Here is a 15,122-nt window from a genome sequence, read left to right on the forward strand (position 1 = left end):
TACAGGGGCATCATACAAGGACAATATGTGTACAGACAAAATCAAAATACTATGTACTATTTGAGATGCTGCTGAGTGAGTAATTTGTTTGAAATATTTTTTAGCTAGTCTATAATCCAAAAGCCGAGCTCCTTGTCTATTGTAACTATATGTGCTACTTATATGGCAGTAGGAGAATCTTGCATCTTCTGTATAAACAAAAAACAATGCTTACACCTTGAGGAGTCTAGGTGGTGGAGGCTTGAGCATGGTGTGCTGCGAACTCAAGGAGCTGCCTTGCTGGGGAGCGGACCGTCCATATTGGATGAGCTGGACTGCCGGAGACCAAGCAAGGTGGCCTTGAGCTCAACAAGCGAGGGGATGGGGGCATACAACAAGAGATAGGGGCGTCGACCAGGGCGTTGACCTTGACCACCATTGTCCTACTACGGTACTGCCACAACGGAAGGGCGCCGCCGTGTCAGCCCGCACCGGCACGTCGTCATCCTGCTTCCTGAACGACCGGGAGAGGAAGGAGGCCAGGGGAGGTTCCTAGTTGATCCCCATGCTCACAGCCTCGCGCCCGAGGGCCTCTCTGGATCTTCACGTCCCCAACCAGCACCTCTACGCATGTGCCCCGATCCAGCACCGTCGGAGAACAAACCACCGCCACACATCTTCCTCTTCCTTTCTCCTTACCTTCCGTGCTCCCTCTCCATCTCTCTCAACTCACTCTTTGCTCTCTCAGGAAGCAAGCTCGCGAGCCCGGAGTTCAAGGCGCTGCCGCTGGTCGCCCCATCCTCAACCGGATCTGGACCCTCCTAATCCATGCGCCCAGCCACCTGCACCGTCCCATGCGCCACCGCACGCTGGAGGACCCTGCACCCTCCCTTCCTCGCCCTCAAGCACAATAGGCGCTCGAGCGGGAGCCGGACGCCAGCGCCGCACCCTCACATCCTCTGCCTCTCCCGTGAGGTCATGACCAGTAGGTGGAGGGGAGCCGTGTACGGAGAAGAAAGCCGCAGGCGAGGAGGAGATGGGATTGAGAGGCAAGAGGCGGCCGGCGGCGCGCGGTGCAGGGCGGGCGGGGCAGGAGATGGGAGACAGGAGGAGGCCGGCGGCGTGCGGGGAGAGGTGCGCGGGGCGGAGTGCCTCGAGGCATAGCTTGGCTGTGTTTTCCTTTTTTCTTTCGTACCGGTTTGATTCGATTTGGACTGCGGGTTTAATTCATAAAAACCCCACGGACCTTTGTACAAAAACGCCGCGACGGTGAACCCGAAGACTCAATCCATGCTTTATTATTAAAAAAAATTAGGAGATCATTCATCCATATACTCTGTAAGTGTTTATACGTCTGTTAGTTCTGTACATTCTTGGTTGATTCACTCGGTATTTGAATCTTGATACATCGCTTGTGTACATATCTAAATGGTAGTACACATTATGCTACGTGTGACATTTGAGTTGGACATGAAGTGTTCCAAATATTCGAATTCACCTTAAACTGGATTCTATCTTCTGAATTTGAGTATCGGCATTTGTAAACCATATTCATATATGACAGTGGAATACATCTTTGTCGTCCTTTTGAAGATATATAAAAACACATAGAATGACTTATATAGATTCGTATAGGAATATAAAATGGATTCGAATTTAGTTGCCAGGGTAAACGTGGATGCTTATTGTCCCAAAAGTCGAAAGAAGCGGCAAAATGTCCACTCCCATGTCGGCAGCCCGAAGCCAAGTGTTTGGGAGATGGAAATTATTGTCTACCCATTACACGGACAATCCATCGGCCCGATTTCCACTGCTCTAAATATGGGTAGGATAGTAACTTCAATAAGACGTGACACAACCGCCTCTGAGCCCATTCCGACACGGTGGGCGCCAAACATGGGTGGCAAAACACATTTGATTCAAGATCGTCCGAAAGACCTCTGTTTCTCCCTCCATTTCCCCATTCATACACGGTGGGCGGCAAAACAAACTCGACTCGGTCGAAATCGATGTAGGCAAATATTTTCAATAGGGGCAGGTTTGTAACTTCACTCAGACGTGACACAACCGCCCTACCTGTCAGCCCCGTTCATACACCGTGGGCGCCAACCACCCTCTCCTCGCCCGAAATCACTCTGGGCAAATATTGGCGAGATGCAAGATTACCGTCGTATCCCCAACCGACGAGACGTCCAAATTTTAAATGGGGGCTAAGTTCATAACTTTCCCATATTTCAGACAGGCGCGTCCCAAAAACATGGTTCCCCATAGCTCTCCCTCCATATTCCCATTCATACACCGTCCGCGCTAGAACACCATCCCCACACCAGCCTCCACCCGCCACACCATCCATCGCCGCTGTCCTCCACCACATCCATTACCGCCGTCCTCCACCACATCCATTGCCACTGTCCTCCACTATGCCGGAGCGCCTACCAAGACCACGCCGTCCACTGCTAGAGATGGAAGTTTCTCATCCACGGCGACGGACCAAGAGCCTTGCATCACGTCCTCTCGCTTCATCGGCGCCGTCGTCCTCTTTGTCGAGGCCGCTCACACGACTTTCTCTTCCACCATAACGGGACTTATCCCAGCACCCATCTACCGTCACAGATCTGCTTCAACGCCACCGACAGCCATCGCACCCCCGATGCCTACACGGCGCCGCGAGAGAGGTGGTACTTCATATCTCCTCAACTTTTTGATCTCAACCAGAAAATAGATCTTAACTTGGTTACTCTACTTTCTTTTCAGCTCTTAGAATTTAGTTCTTAGTTCGAAGCAAACAATGGCTGCTAAATATCATTTCTCCGGTTTCCCCCTTTTATGATCACTATACGATCAGAATACCTGCTTTGTGTCATAATAGCACTGCTCGACCCATCAGGCCAAACAAGCTTGGTTGTTCAAATACAAATCTGATATTATTAAAACAGATTCGTTTAATTGGTCAGCTAAATGTTCCTAAATTAGTTTCGAAAATGCATGTTCGCCGCTCGGGTGTGTATCTCTGCAGGGTGCCCATGGTGGGCTGGCCCACCCTGGGATTTTGGGTCGTCCATGGTCATGATTCCCCTCCGTTCTGATGCGCGCTTCCGATCTCTACTCGCCCCCAGCCGCCTGCCTCGCCGGCGACTTGCCGTCCCCGGACGGCATGACTCTAGGAGGAGACGCCGGACTAGCAGGAGGTCAGGAGCCGCTCGCCCAACAATGCCACCGCTGCCCGGGCGCGCCGCCGTGCCTACCTTCCGAGTCCGTTCAGGGCTCAGGCATGCAACACCCACTAAGCCAACCCGATTTATCCTGAGATAAGTCCTCAACACTCAGCAGCCACTCCTCATCACCCATTTTCTAATTGATTCATTACTCATTACGTAGGACTGTCATTAGGGTTTGTTGTGTGCTCAGTGCTACCTACACTTAATGGTTCAGATGTATTTCGGTAATCTTTAGTACCTGTAAAGTTCACAGGGTTTTCAAAATTCCGGCCCTAGGAACAGACACTAGTCATTTTGGATTGTTGGTCGTAGTGACATTGACCCAAATTACTACTGCAAGCCAGGTTTGTTGAAAATTTTACTTGTCTTTCTTACTCATTCGATATAATATCCAATTATTCACGTCGATTAGTTGCAAACAATAAGTGCTAGACATACTTCTTGATTCAGATTTTGGACGGTCTCTTACTATAGTTATAATTCTGCATACTTGTCCTAGTGAGCTCACAAGTAAATGATTGATTCACTACATCTATGCTTGCCTTGTCATATTTGTTGTCAATATTCTTTTAGGGTGGACCACCCTATTTCTAAATACTGCAACCGTAGACATGAGTGAATAGTATTTCTCTATGTGATCGCTTCCATCATTTGTGGGCAATGAACACTGCATTGTATAGAAAGAAAGTGTCATTTCCAGCTTTTACATAGGCTTCGATCTTTTACATGGAATACAATCTGCCTACTTGCTTTGTGTCACACTACCAACAATCCACCCTTGAAGCTAAACATTATGCCACTCATAATTCCTTAATTTATTTGTTCAAATACGAATTTCATATAATTCTAATGTTCCTACTTCAGTTTTGAAATGTGTGTCTGCCTGTTATAGAGACATAAGGGGTTTGTATTTCTGTGTGTGGTCTGGTCAGCATGGTTGGGGGGTAAACTTTGCATATGCAGGGGTTTATAGGAAGACACTCTTCGAGTTGAATCCGCAATGCATTCCATAGATAATCTGACTACATTTTATGTTTTCATGAATCTCAGATTCTGAACAGCATCATAATGATTATGAGCTTGCGCGCATTAAAAGAATAAAGCAGAACAATGTCATGGCTGTCAAACTTGGCATTAAGGGACTGAAATCAAGTCTGGATGCAATGCAATGCAAACGCTCTCCACCTATAGATTAATGCTCAGAATATGATCCTAACAGTGATTCTGAGCTAGAGGGAGACCTAAGTCAATGTAGCTCCCTAGTGGAGGAGTCAGAGGAAGATGCCCTATCTTATTCACCCATAAAGGTGCTTGCTCTAACTTTCCAAGGTTATATTTGTCGCACATATCTTGCAACTGATGCTTTGCATTGCTTCTACTTTGTTGAACTGCCATTAGCATAGTTTACACATCGTGTATGTGGATACGACCTGCCTATCCATTTTCAGTACATTTTCCATCTGTCATCATACCATATTTATCCATTCAAATGTTGTTCTTGTGTATCAGACGTTCAAAAGGAAGAGGGTGATTGCCGATCATGGAGGAGCACAAGCAAAGTATTTGGAAAAGGTAGTGGCACCTGATAAATCAAAAAGCCCATTAGGTGTAGTTGCAATATCACCTGACCCACAAAACACCCCAACTCTAGCAGACTCTAGCCTACTACACTAGTCATTTTTGATGCCCCAACTGAGCAGACCCCAACTGCAGCAAACATTATGATTATGCCAGTTGACATAGCACCAGCTCTACGACGCAAAACCCCCATTCTAGCAAAGAGTACACCAAATCCAGTTGCCAAATCCCTTTCCAAACCAGAGAGAGCCCCAATTGCAGCAAATAGGACCCCTGTTCCATTTCTTCCCACTTTAGAAGACAAAGCTTATATTGTTGTCAGGAACATTGTGCGCATCTTTCCTTCATGGAAAGATTAGACTGCAGACACAGAACAATTTCCAGTCTTCCTCCGCAACTTACGCGTAAGTAATGTACTAATGTTATTCATGGTCATTACTGCATATGTTTCTGCTGATAGAAGACACAAGATTTCATTCTTTCAAATAGGCAAGGACCAAACTAGATTGTGAAGATGAGCAAGGGTTGGTTGCGCTTTTCAAGCACTCGTTGATGAAGTATCGTTCCTACCTGAGGCTAGCGCACTTCGATGGCAAGCCTCTAAACAAAATTTCTGTAAAGTCTCTGGTGCTACATTTATCTGATGGTGACTGGAATAATCTTGTTACACATTGGTCTCGGCTGCAGCGTCAGGTACTATGTTTGATATCACATCACAATTTGAACTACATTTCTGCATTTTCCTTAACGTCTCACTTGTACAAAAACTGTTAGCAGAAGAACATTTGTTCTCAAGGGACCACGGAATCTCGCGACTATACTGCACACTGCATTGCTCTTGTGAGTACGTCTTGCCCTGTATGACCATACTTACTTTCATAGTTGTTTGATTATGTAGCATCATTGCACATGTTAGCCTTGTTATCGTCCATTTGGTGGACATTATAAGATCTGTATGGACTCTTACATAAATTTAGAGTCAGCCCAATGCTTTTGAAGAGGTTTAGCTTTGCAGTCCTCTTGTAAGGACTGAACATCGTCTATCATTGTACTTACATTAACAACTACTCCCTCCGTCCCATAATATAAGAACGTTTTGTACAGTACACCAGTGTTCAAAACACTCTTGTATTATGGGAAGAGGGATTGGTTCATTGTGTAGCATTATGCATCTTATCTCCCTCGCCCACCATTTACGATATATATTTAATCTTACCAAAAAGTAGAATACACAGACAATGCCAGTGCAGATGTGTAGCCCATTGCTCTTGTCAGTACATTTTGTCCTGTAATGCTTGTAATTCCAGGGATTGGTAGTTGATTATGTAGCATCAATCTGCATCTTATCTTCATTATCCTCTATCCATTCCAGTATTATCATATCTATAATTACTCTCTACAAACTGTAGAGTACAGGCAATGCTTATGAAGAAGATTATGTGCTGAAATTATTGAGTTATCCTTCCCTTGACATGGAGAAGGGCATTATAAAGCCAGTGCTAACTGTTAATGTAAGCCAATCCTTCTAAAGCCTTTATCCTCAACTGCTGTTAATTTGCTCATACTCCCTATTGTTTACTGCTATTTAGTTTGTTGTTTCTACCAAAATGCATGTTCGCAAGAACCGTAAGTTCTAAGTTTTACTTGTAAAACCAAATTCCTTATTCATACCATGCACATTACTCAATACTCCCTATATGTATGCTTGTTTTTGTGGATCTGTAATCCAGCGTGTGGTTAAGCAGCCCATGTTTGCACCTTGTCATCTCCTGTTTTATCTTACTGATGTGGATGATGATATGAACAACATGCCATGCACACTAACCAAAATAGATACAATGATTTTCTTTGCCCTTCATCTATGCTTGTTATGTTGACATGGTAATCCAGTAGTGTGGTGAAGCTCCCCGCATTATGAACAATGCCAAATTATGCTATTGACATTTTGAACTTACTCTTTTTTCTAATTTGAAATTGGATGGAATTGACAGCACAGTTATCATCTTTGTTTATACATGTGCAAAACCTATCATCTCTCTGCTTTGTTTCAGGGTGATATGCCTGATGGCATGCACAAGTCTGCTGAAGGTTGTGCGACAAACCCAACATATATTGCAGCAAAGAAGGCAAAACATCTTGATGATAGCGAGACAACCCCAAAGTCTTGTCTTGATGCAGTGTTCAAGTTACTTGAGACTAGCAGTCAGACAAGCTCACAGAATTTGTTGTTTGGATTAGTTCGACTTCTTCAGTCTCAAGTTCTAGCAGAAAGGCATTCTGCAACTCAACTTCGACTTGAAGTCCTATCTCTAAGAAAGATTGCGGAGAACACCAATGAGAACCTCATCGCTAAACAGCTACACTTGGAAGCTATGACCGACATGCTAGGTCGGTCTCACAGCCTTGCTCAGCAGCTTGTGCAGTAGTTCCCGCGCAAGGCTAACCTTTCTTGAACTGTCTAGGAAGTGGTCTCGGTTCAGTATTATTTTGTTACGCTGCAATGGTGCCCAGTTTTTGTAATCTGCTTCTTCGTTGTGCTTTATGATCACTGGTGGCGAACTTCGATGCCCAGTGGATGTAATATACCATAAATCATTTATTGTATAGTGTAGGTTTATTCTTAGTTACTATGTCGTAATATCTTTATTGTATAGAGTAGGTTTGTTCTTAATTCCTACTAGTTACTGCCATCATTCGCTATTTGAAAAAATCAGATGTAGTCGACTGGGCCGAAACATTCGCCTCTAACGGGCCTGGTGTTTAGCAGGCCACAATTGGGCCGCCCTGCATCTTTCTTGGGCCCGAATGATTGGGGCCTTCACACTTTGTGCGAGGCCCACAACTTACACCGGCCTATATTTTACTTGGGCCTATTGTGGACCAAGCGCTTAGTTTGGCCCAGGTAGCGTTGGGCCATTAATAGGCTGAATATTGTACTGGCATGTTACGGCCCAGATGAAACCATGGGCCTTTAGTAGGCTGAAATGCATATTGGGCTTCAATTTTCACTAGTCGTTGACGGGCCTTCAGCAGGCTGAAATGTAGGCCGGGCCTTTGTGGGCCCAGTTATATCACGGGTAGTTACCAGGGCGAAACATATCTCGGGCCTTAGTTGGACCACTGATATCATGGGCCTTTAAGAGGCCGAAAGCTTAGTACATACATCAACGGGCCGAATTATGCGACAGGCCTTTAACAGGCCCAATGTCATGTTGGGCTTAACTGTTGCCACCTTTATCACGGGCCGTTAGTGGGCCCGATGTCCCGTCGGACCATATATGGCCCATGGGCAACACGGGCCATTCCCAAGCCGAAAGTCACACCGGGCTGAAATGGGCCCATGTCTACATCGGGCCTCTAACAGACCGAAAGTCACTGGGCTGTAATTGGGCCCAAATATTCGACGAACAATTAACGGGCCAGATCTGGCTTCAGGCCATAAATGGGCCTAAATATTCAGCAAACAATTAACGGGCCAAATCTGGCTTCGGGCCGTAAATGGGCCTTCATTAAGTAGGCTGTTATTGGGCTGGCCCACTAGTACCTGAGTAAGTAGTACGGGCCTTTGACTGGGCTGACCTTTTTAACCTATATGGGCCTCTGTTGGGCCGTGCCACATGTCGACGTATCATAGGCGCTTTGGGTCCAATGAGTGGATGACATCTGTCCCAACGGTGAGCCGACACGTGTTTCCTCCAGCCAATGATGATTTTACACGTGGAAAATCCCCATTGGTTGGGGCTGTTAACGGGTTATCGGATCCAAAACCGGACCCGGTAGCTTAACAGCGTTCCGTTACGGTGGATGCCATGTGTCAGTCACCCTTGACAAAAGCACTTCTGTGACGCACGATATATCGTCATGGAAGTAGACACTTCCGTGATGATAATTTTGGTAATGTCATGGAACACTTGTACGACAACATAGGTATGACTATCTTGATTCTGTCATAAATTTGTCATGGATGTACATGCATGACAGAAAACGTGACCTACTGTGACAAACATGTATCATCACGGAAGTGTATTTTTTTGTAGTGTATGATTAGTGACTTGAAACAAGAGTTACAAAATGAACAGGGACTAGTTGAGGGCGAGGTGACGATGTGTGTTGGTAGTGATTCCAAGGTTAATAAGATCACCATCGCACACTCCCTTTACCTTCAGGATTAGTATTGAACCTAAAATAAATGTTATTTGATGTTTGCGTTGAGCATAATATGATTGGGTCATGTTTACTGCAATACGGTTATTCATTTAAGTCAAAGAATAATTGTTATTCTGTTTACATGAATAAAACCTTCTATGGTCATACACATAGGGTGAATGGTTTATTGAATCTCGATCGTAGTGATACACATATTCATAATATTGAAGCCAAAAGATGCAAAGTTAATAATGATAGTGCAACTTATTTGTGGCACTGCCATTTAGGTCATATTGGTGTAAAGCGCATGAAGAAACTCCATGCTGATGAGCTTTTGGAATAAGTTGATTCACTTGATGCTTGCGAACCATGCCTCATGGGCAAGATGGCTAAGACTCTGTTCTCTGGAACAATGGAGCGAGCAACTGACTTATTGGAAATAATACATACTGATGTATGCGGTCCGATGAGTGTTGAGCCTCGCAGCAGGTATCATTATTTTCTAACCTTCACAGATGATTTGAGCAGATATGTGTATATCTGCTTAATAAAACATAGGTCTGAAACATTTGAAAAGTTCAAAGAATTTCAGAGTGAAGTGGAAAATCATAGTAACAAGAAAATAAAGTTTCTACGATCTCATCGCAGAGGCGAATATTTGAGTTACGAGTTTGACCTTCATTTAAAACAATTTGGAATTGTTTCACAACTCATGCCACCTGGACACCACAGTGTAATGGTGTGTCTAAACATCGTGACCGTACTTTATTAGATATGGTGCGATCTATGATGTCTCTTACCGATTGTAACATCCCAAATTTTCAATTTGGAATGTTATACACTAGATCATCATTGCATATCATATTTTATTTTGCATTTTGGTTGATCCTAGAAAATTCTACGCAACTCAAGGACCCTTGGAGAGAATTGGGGATTTCGTTATTTTCATATTTGAATTTTCTCAAATTTTGAAAATAGGATCATTTGATTTTATTTATTTTATCTTCAATTATTTCTATTACAAAAATATGAGAGAGGGAATAAAATGACTTTCCCAAAATAAAGAAATATTGAGGATTTAATATAAAAATCAAATAAGATTTTATTTTGGTTTATTTGCTATTTTATTTGAATTAGGGAAAAATGCGCGTTTTTCAAAATTGCATTTAGGCCCCAAATAAATGTTCATCCTGTGCGGCTTGATTTTAGAATCCTGGGAAAATTTATTTTGGGATTTTCGGAGTCAGTTTATTATTCCTTTTGTTTTTTTATGAGCGTAATTATTTTAAAAAAAGTCCAAACAGACCTTGGGCCGTAACCGGCCAAGACTCCGCCTGGCCGGGCCTTCAAATAGCGCCGCCGAGGCCCGAGGCCAGCCCAGCCGCGCCCCGCCCCTGAAACCCTAACCCTAGGCCACCGCCGCCCCGCCGCCGCTGCCCCGCCGTCGCCGCCGCCGCCCGCGCCGCCGCTGCCCTGCCGTCGCCGCCCCGCGCAGCCTCGCCGCGCCACCGCCCGCGCCTCGCTGCCTCGCCGGACCGCCGGATCCGCCGCCGCCGGAGGTAGTTTTTTCGCCATCAGTTTTTTTTAAAAACCGATCGGTTTTCCGTCGGTTTTGTTCATTTTTTTAGTTTCGGTTTTTTTAAAAAGATCGGTTTTTCTGATTTATTTAATTAGCGAGCGTTCGTCCGTTTGTTTGTTTTAACAAACGTTCATCATTTTTCTTTTTCTCGGATTAAATCCGCAATTTATCTGATCGCGATTCCTGATCCGATTTTCGTTTTAGTTTAACTTTTCGCTCGTTTATCGGAATCAGGCGATTCAAGCGCGTGGAGTTTCGTCTTGAAACCCTCTTTCCGTTTAACCAACTCAAACAAGTTTTTGCCACTACAAAAATTGCCCTAGATCCAGAATAGTAAAGGAAGCCTGTTTCTTTTGCTGTTTGTCTTTCGTTGCTTCGTTCGATTTGATTCTTTTTGCCAACCGGAGTTCTTAAGTTGAACTTTCTGGTTAGATCTTTTATTCGAGTTTTACCTATGCATTAGTTGAGTACTTATTGTATGCTTGTTTGTTTGCGTTAGAGTACCCAGAGTGCGCCGCTTGCTACTTCGAATTGCTAGGTTTTGCGGATCATCAGCAAGGCAAGTAACACTTTGATCATACTTCCAATTACCCAATTTTATTGCATTAGATCAATCCTCACACATTGCATGATTAGGATCTAATTAAATTGTGGGCTTGGGAAGTAGTTGAGGTAGTACCTATTACCTGTTATTATCAAACCTTTGGGAGTTACTTCTATGTTTGCTTATTGTGCCATGCTATGCTAGTAGACGTGGATTGGGTGAGTGTATCCATGACAGATGTGAGATTGTTAAATTAATGGTTTATCTAAGGTGGCAACTTAAATACACATCTGGGTGGATTGAGGCACCTGGGTATTCCAGTGATTGCCTGTTTTGCTTTTGGACCGCCACCCAGGCTCAAAGGGATCATGAGATTATTCATGCTAGAAACTTTCGCGTGCAGCCACAAGCTACTATGGGCTCTAGCATAGTTGATTAAGTTGTGCGAACTCTTACAGTGGTAGACTAGCAGATATAGGGGAAAGTAGGTGTAACGGTCTACCCGATCGTAAGGTGCTAGCGCATCTGAAAGACTATGTCTCGGTCATCCGTTTCTCAAACACCATGTAGTGCGAGAAATCAAACAGAGGCGATTAAGTCTTGTGGGGAAAGTGCGCAAACCTCCGCAGAGTGTATAAACTAATCATGGTTAGCCGTGTCCCCAGTTATGGAAATCTTGAGTATCTAGTACTTGAATTATCATGTGAATCTCATCATGTTACTCTAAAATTAATTTTGTTGGGTTTTGTTTAATGATGATGCTTAATTGGGATTGAGAATGCTGTCAACCATTCTCAATGCTTAACAACTACCATGATAGTTAAATAAAATTTATTCCTTTGCAGTAGGGAAAACTTGGCTTTACGCAAAACTGTAACCATAGAGCTTTCCACCAGCCAAATATGCATATAGAATAGCCTCTTTCATTCCATTACTCTCTATGTGTTACTTTGCCAGCATATTCCATGTGCTGACCCGTTTTGGGCTGCAACGTTAATGTTGCAGACTTTTCAGACGACGATTAAGGTGCTTTTAGGTCGTGGTTCTGTACTCAGTGATGCTGTTGGAGTTGATGGACTCACTTATCTTCCAAGCCTTCCATTGTTATTTTTATTAGATGGCCTTAAGCCATATTTATTGTAATAAGTTCTCTTTTGAGACACTCGATGTAATAAGTGTGTGATTGCTACTCTGTTATAAATCCTTCGAGTACTGTGTGGTGTCAGCATTACTCATCCAGGGATGACACCTGAGCATAGAGATTGGACCATTTGAGGTCTGGTCGCTACACCGATTACCACTATCATTTTGGGGTTATGCATTAGAGACAGCTGCATTCATGTTAAATAGGGCACCATCTAATCCGCTGAGATGACACCGTTTAAACTGTGGTTTGGCAAGAAACCTAAGATGTTGTTTCTTAAAGTTTGGGGATGTGATGCTTATGTGAAAAAGCTTCAACCTGATAAGCTCGAACCTAAATCGAAGAAATGCGTCTTCATAGGATACCCGAAGGAAACTGTTGGGTACACCTTCCATCACAAATCCGAAGGCAAGATATTCATTGCTAAGAATGGATCCTTTCTAGAGAAGAAGTTTCTCTCGAAAGAAGTGAGTGAGAGGAATGTAGAACTTGATGAGGTAATTATACCTTCTCCCGAATTGGAAAGTAGTTCATCACAGAAATCAGTTCCAGTGATTCCTACACCAATTAGTGAGGAAGCTAATGATGATGATCATGAAGCTTCAGATTAAGTTACTACCGAACCTCATAGGTCAACCATAGTACGGTCCGCACCAGAGTGGTACGGTAATCCTATTATAGAAGTCATGTTACTAGACCGTGATGAACCTACGAACTATGAGGAAGCGATGATGAGCTCAGATTCCACGAAATGGCTTGAGGCCATGAAATCTGAGATGGGACCCATGTATGAGAACAAAGTATGGACTTTGGTTGACTTGCCCAATGATCGGCAAGCCATAGAGAATAAATGGATCTTCAAGAAGAAGACTGACGCTGACGGTAATGTTATTGTCTATAAAGCTCGACTTGTTGCAAAAGGTTTTCGACAAGTTCAAGGAGTTGACTACGATGAGACCTTCTCACTCGTAGCAATGCTTGAGTCTGTCCGAATCATGTTACCAATTGCTGCATTTTATGAAATCTGGCAAATGGATGTCAAAACTGTATTCCTTAATGGATTTATTAAAAAAGAGTTGTATATGATGCAACCAGAAGGTTTTCTCAATCCTAAAGGTATTAACAAAGTGTGTAAGCTCCAGCGATCCATCTATGAACTGGTGCAAGCATCTCGGAGTTGGAATATACACTTTGATAAGGTGATCAAAGCATATGGTTTTATACAGACTTATTGTGAAGCCTATATTTACAAGAGAGTGAGTGGGAGCACCATAGCCTTTCTGATAAGTATATGTGAATGACATATTGTTGATCGGAAATGATGTAGAATTTTCTGGAAAGCATAAAGGAGTGTTTGAAAGTTGTTTTTCAAAGAAAGACCTCGGTGAAGCTACTTACATATTGAGTATCAAGATCTATAGAGATAGATCAAAACGCTTGATAAGGTTTTTCAATGAGTACATACCTTGACAAGATTTTGAAGTAGCTCAAAATGGAACAGTCAAAGAAGAAGTTCTTGCCTGTGTTGCAAGGTGTGAAGTTGAGTAAAGACTCAAAACCCGACCATGGTAGAAAATAGAAAGAGTGTGAAAAATCATTCGCTATGCCTCAGTCATAGGTTCTATAAAGTATGCTATACTGTGTACCAAACCTATTATGTACCTCACCATGAGTTTGGCAAGAGGGTACAATAGTGAACCAGGAGTCAATCACTGGACAACAGTCAAAGTTATCCTTATTGAAATAAGGATATGTTTCTCGGTTATGGAGGTGACAAAAACTTCATTGTAAAGGGTTACATCGATGCAAGTTTTGACACTGATCCGGATGACTCTAAGTCTCAATCTGGATACATATTGAAAGTGGGAGAAATTAGCTAGAGTAGCTCTGTGCAAAGCATTGTAGACATAGAAATTTGCAAAAAAATACATACAAATATGAATGTGGTAGACCCGTTGACTAAACTTCTCTCACAAGCAAAACATGATCACATCTAGTAAACCCTTTGGGTGCTGGTCACATGGCGATGTGAACTATAAAGTGTTAAATCACATGACGATGTGAACTATTAAATCACATGGCGATGTGAACTAGATTATTGACTCTAGTGCAAGTGGGAGACTAAAGGAAATATGCCCTAGAGGCAATAATAAAGTTATTATTTTATTTCCTTATATCATGATAAATGTTTATTATTCATGCTAGAATTGTATTATCCGGAAAATTGATACATGTGTGAATACATAGACAAAACAAAGTGTCCCTAGTATGCCTCTACTAGACTAGCTCGTTAATCAAAGATGGTTAAGTTTCCTGACCATAGACATGTGTTGTCATTTGATGAACGTGATCACATCATTAGAGAATGATGTGATGGACAAGACCCATCCGTTAGCTTAGCATTATGATCGTTGAGTTTTATTGCTATTGCTTTCTTCATGACTTATACATGTTCCTTTGACTATGAGATTATGCAACTCCTGAATACCGGAGGAACACCTTGTGTGCTATCAAACATCACAACATAACTGTGTGATTATAAAGATGTTCTATAGGTGTCTCCGAAGGTGTTTGTTGAGTTGGCTTAGATCGAGATTAGGATTTGTCACTCCGTGTATCGGAGAGGTATCTCTGGGCCCTCTCGGTAATGTAGATAACTATAAGCCTTGCAAGCAATGTGACTAATGAGTTAGTTGTGGGATGATGCATTACTGAATGAGTAAAGGGACTTGCCGGTAACAATATTGAACTACGTATAATGATACCGACGATCGAATCTCGGGCAAGTAACATACCGATGACAAAGGGAACAACGTATGTTGTTATGCGGTTTGACGAATAAAGATCTTCGTAGAATATGTAGGAGCCAATATGAGCATCCAGGTTCCGCTATTGGTTATTGGCCGAAGATGTGTCTCAGTCATGTCTACATAG

The sequence above is a fragment of the Triticum urartu genome, chromosome 6 (assembly GCF_003073215.2).
Source record: "Triticum urartu cultivar G1812 chromosome 6, Tu2.1, whole genome shotgun sequence".
Lineage (NCBI taxonomy): Eukaryota > Viridiplantae > Streptophyta > Magnoliopsida > Poales > Poaceae > Triticum > Triticum urartu.